This window comes from Sycon ciliatum, chromosome 6 (assembly GCF_964019385.1).
Source record: "Sycon ciliatum chromosome 6, ocSycCili1.1, whole genome shotgun sequence".
NCBI lineage: Eukaryota > Metazoa > Porifera > Calcarea > Leucosolenida > Sycettidae > Sycon > Sycon ciliatum.
In genome coordinates, this window is record NC_088648.1 from 9,410,494 (window position 1) to 9,415,449 (window position 4,956).

Below are 4,956 nucleotides of genomic sequence, written 5' to 3' on the forward strand. Positions count from 1 at the left end.
TTTTCGCCCTTTTTTCGCTTTTTTAGCTGAAAAAGTGCTAAAATCTGTTTGCTCATGCATGCGATCACAGTTTCAGAGTGCTAGATGGGCCTTGGCACGCCGCTTTTTGGGGGGCAACAAGTAACAGTTGGTGAAGCTTGTACGCTACACAATGCTGTAAAAAGTGGGTTTTTTGAACTTTACTTCCTGTTTTGCCTTTCGTGGACCCATAAATGGAAGAGTGCGTATTCATTTCTCAGCTTGAGTTCATATCTGAACATGCATAATGGCTATGCTTCACTGAAAAAGAGCACTTTTTCAGCATATTTTGAGGGACGCGAAAAGCACTACTTGTAAGTGTGAATTAAAAGAGCACCTTTGGGAAAGGGCTAGTTGCTCATACGGACTTGAAACAAATTAATTGAAAAGCAAAGGATCTTTAACTCTTTATGGGTCGTGTGTGTTGGCTGAGTGCTCCATTTTGTGCTGATTCCGAAGACTGTCCGTAACGTTATAGCAGAGTATTGGGATCTGGTCATCTACGCTCTTCTCGCACACGTCTTCATGCTGCTATCTACCACGAAGAGAGTTCGCCTCTTTGATCTCGGTGAGTCTCTATTATTGGCCTTCTTGATCTCGCAACCAAGAGTATGCAACCCTGATCATTTTTCTGAGGGTCAGGGGCGTGGTGCGCTGCCTCCATGCACTCACATCGGGGACTAGTACGATTCGTAGTACAGTCAGACCTCGCTTAACCGCACACATCTGTTTTCCACAAAATGTCCGGAGATGCGAGGGAACCGGATAATCAAACACCGGTTTTGTGGGATGCATCACGTATGCTGTACATCTGCGATCAGCTATTTTCTTCCGGATGGCGAGGGATCCGGATGAAAGAGGACCGGATAAGCGGCGATGTCTGACTGTAGTACAGTGTAGTACAGTGTAGTATCAAATTGTAGCACGTGACCGTACTCCCGATTGGTTTTGGCGTTCTGTACGTATCACAATTTGTGGTTTCCCCAAATATAGGTACCGGTAATATTGCTGTACTCCCCAGTCCCCGCATGTACATGATTGTACATGCAATTACTAGTATTACCGCTGCCGTGCAGCCCCGCAATACATGGCTAAAAAACGTGATTTTTTGGACTTGGAGCAAAATTCTGCTCACTTTCGCGTGTTTCCATGATACGACAAGTTGCACACGGTCTGCCCAGATTCAAATACAGTGCTGGCAAAAAATGACAGCGTGCAACAAAAAATCTTTCCTTGCAAGGGCACATTTTCGGCCATAACTCTTGAACGGCTGGTCAGATCGAGACAACATTTTCAGAGATTTTGCAGCTATTCACGCGCTTGCAACTGATGTAGCACTCGATATGAATTTACAAATTCGATCAATCAAGAGGTGAAACTAGTCAGTAGTAACCCGTGGCAACGTGCATCCTCTCATGCAGTAGTAACCCGTGGCAACGTGCATCCTCTCATGCATGGAACTCAGTGAGGAGTGGGCACCTCGAGCAACAGGGGAAGCCTGGCAGGACAATGTGTCGTATAGAGGAGTTCGTCGTAAAAGAGCAGGTTTGTTTGTGTGAGTATGGAAGGAAAGAAGCAAAGGAGGAAAGATGTTCGGTGAGCTACATGTACATGTGCTTGGCAGTTCAGAAGCTATGTGTATGTGAATGTGGGTGTGTATGTGGATCGCTGTCAAGTGACTTCTTCGGGAGAAGACTCTGGATGACCGACAAGCTGCCCTGGTGTTCTTTTTTCTTGAGACTTCTCAATGCCTCGCCGAGAGCGGAGATCTCTCGTTCATCTCGTGACTCTCCCGATGAAGGAGAGATCTGCGCGGCTCCTCGTGTGCTACTTGCAGCAGGAAAACCGGTTTGTGCAGCGCTTGATGCAGAATCTCGCTCACACGGCAATGATCCTTTTCCTCCTTCGTCGAGGTCATGCTTCCCTGCTTCCCCAGCAGAACATTGTGCCTGCACAAAATAAGTCGGGCGCAGAAGAAAACGCCATCTTCGACATCGTGCAAATAGAATTACAAAGTACAAGCCACTTGTCATTCATTTCTCAACACTGAACTGACTTCACTCAACACTGAACTGACTTCACTCAACACTGAACTGACTTCACTCAACACTGAACTGACTTCACTCAAGCCGAAAAACAGTCCAAATGAGCATGAACCCTTCAGCAAGATAATGATTAGAAAAGTTGTACATGTATCTTGATCTCCTCCCGAGGTCACCATGGTCGCGATCATTGGGTTTGTTTGTTTTTTTCTCGCTGCATGCCGATGTCTCTTTTTCTCTTCTGTTGATGGCTTTCTTGGCACGCGACCGAATCACCATGGTCACTTTCTCTTGCGCGTCATTACACCGTAATTATGTACACGTCGTGTGAGATCGATCGAGGGAGTAGTACGAGACTCCCTGGATAATTACTTCGTAGAAGACTATAGACGCGTTTAGTATGGTCTTCGTTTGCCTGGATGCCCGGTTGCACTGGTCCTTTGGGCTAGGTGTTGGCCTTATCCGAGTGGTCGCCTTATCCGAGTGGTCGCCTTATCCGAGTGGTGGCCTTATCCGAGTGGTCGCCTTATCCGAGTGGTGGCCTTATCCGAGTGGTGGCCTTATCCGAGTGGTGGCCTTATCCGAGTGGTGGCCTTATCCGAGTGGTGGCCTTATCCGAGTGGTGGCCTTATCCGAGTGGTGGCCTTATCCGAGTGGTGGCCTTATCCGAGTGGTGGCCTTATCCGAGTGGTGGCCTTATCCGAGTGGTGGCCTTATCCGAGTGGTGGCCTTATCCGAGTGGTGGCCTTATCCGAGTGGTGGCCTTATCCGAGTGGTGGCCTTATCCGAGTGGTGGCCTTATCCGAGTGGTGGCCTTATCCGAGTGGTGGCCTTATCCGAGTGGTGGCCTTATCCGAGTGGTGGCCTTATCCGAGTGGTGGCCTTATCCGAGTGGTGGCCTTATCCGAGTGGTGGCCTTATCCGAGTGGTGGCCTTGATGGGTTTTACTGTACTGCAGTCGCTTGCTACCCTGTTGTGTACTGTAAAAGCTATATATATAATATAACGAAGCGCTAGCTCTAACGAGTTAACGAGGAGAAATCTGTCGTTAAATAGAAATCGTTATACAGAAATCGATACATATACTGTCCTATTGAGCGTTGAGAATGAGTGAGAATCGTTACCTTTGGTACACGTAAACTAGTCAATTTTGGGAAATCGTTATATAAGCGCCTCGTTAGAATAATGGCTTTTACAGTACGTTGTTTTGTAGACTGCAGGAAGCACTGTGTTAGGAAACAACGCCCCTAACTACAACCATCCACGGTTGGCAGAGCCCCGGTCTTGCCACCATTTGAACCGTATGGGGGTTGGCCCTGGTTCTGACCCTCATTTTACTAGGGAGGTGTGTGACTTTTCTTGTTTTTTTATTAAACCAGAGCTAACCCCCCCCCCCCATATGGTTCAAATGGTGACAAGACCGGGGCTCCGCCAACCGGTCCGTGAAGGTTGTATTGTAGTAAGGAGCACTGTTTCCGAACACAGTGTGTCCTCCGCCTTGTAACATGCTGTCAACCAAGCAACGTGTTTTCAGCACAAAACAAGGCTTTTTTAACTGTTGTGCACTGTGTCTGTGTGCGCCGCACAATCAAACCTATTCATTGCTACTTTGCGGCTACAGTGAAACCTGGCCAGGATGACGGTTGTTTGTTTGTTTGGTTGGTTGGTTGGTTGGTTGGTTGGTTGTTTGTTTGTTTGTTTGTTTATTTGTTTGTTTAGCTTTATTTTACTTCACCGGAAGCACAGGCAAAATCTGCCTTCTCACTGGGCGTATTGCCACAGTTCTCGCAAAATGATGAAGATAGTGACATAAGAAAAGGAGGAAGAGGAACATACAATCATGAACACGGTTCAAAGGACCTTCAAAACGTGGTCTCTGTTACCAGGTGGTCTCCTTATCCAGGGTCATTACTCACTAGACTGGAAATAGCATCCCTTGGTCCTGGTTGCAGTGGTATTCTCGGACAGGTGGTGGCCTTGTGCGAGTGGTCGCATTGTCCTTGCCAGGTTTTGCTATAGTGACCCCTTGTCCGCGGTTATGCTTCATAGAATAATGGAGACGTATATGTATTTCTGTGTTGCTTGCTTTAGCTTCGGCCAGCGTTCACCTTAACGTTGTCAGACTAACCATGGTCGGGCATTATCATCTCCAAATTAGTAAGTATTTTCGCAATCAGTTCACTAAAGTGTAGAATAATCCAATCAGTTCACTAAAGTGTAGAATAATCCAATCAGTTCACTAAAGTGTAGAATAATCCAATCAGTTCACTAAAGTGTAGAATAATCCAATCAGTTCACTAAAGTGTAGAATAATCCAATCAGTTCACTAAAGAATGAAGCTGAAGACACCACTGCAGCTGTACTTATGGTTGATAAATATGGTGGTAAAGACACACCTGGCAATATGGCGGTAAACACACGCCTGCCCACACACGCTCTCTAGGCTGCAAAGTTCTGGCACAGAGCTCTCCTTCTCACCACCACCACCATCAGTTCGCGCCTGGCGCCTGGTCGATGCATGGCTGGCGGTATCCGGCATAGCAGGCTGGTACATCAAGTAGCGCATGGCACATAGATGATGACACAGCAACGACAAAGCCCCAGATAAATGTGCCTTTATGAACCATCTATGCATGAAAAACACGAAATCGGAAAATGAGTAGGGGGGGCGGCAATTTTTCATAGGGGGGCGCGCAAACAGAGTAGGGGGCACTGCGCCCCCCTACCCCCCCCCCCCCCCCCCTTTGGCTAGAACCCTGCAGCTTTCATATTAAGCATGAGAAGAAAATGCATGGAAACCAAGCACAGTGGAAATATGGAGGAAATATCGAATACATGTACATTTAGTTGCACATGCCGGGGGAAATGTTGCCGGTCAAGAACGGACGTGGGTGTC

General features: G+C 47.4%; 1 long non-coding RNA gene across 1 annotated transcript in view; it reads left to right on the top strand.

The window, feature by feature from the left end:
- Positions 1–398: 398 nt before the first annotated feature.
- LOC135819307 (uncharacterized) overlaps positions 399–4,956 on the top strand; it is a 7,576-nt gene continuing 3,018 nt past the window's right edge. The window contains exons 1-2 of the long non-coding RNA XR_010553892.1: positions 399–586; positions 4,152–4,217. This is a non-coding gene — a long non-coding RNA (uncharacterized LOC135819307). The remainder of the gene's footprint in view (positions 587–4,151; positions 4,218–4,956) is intronic.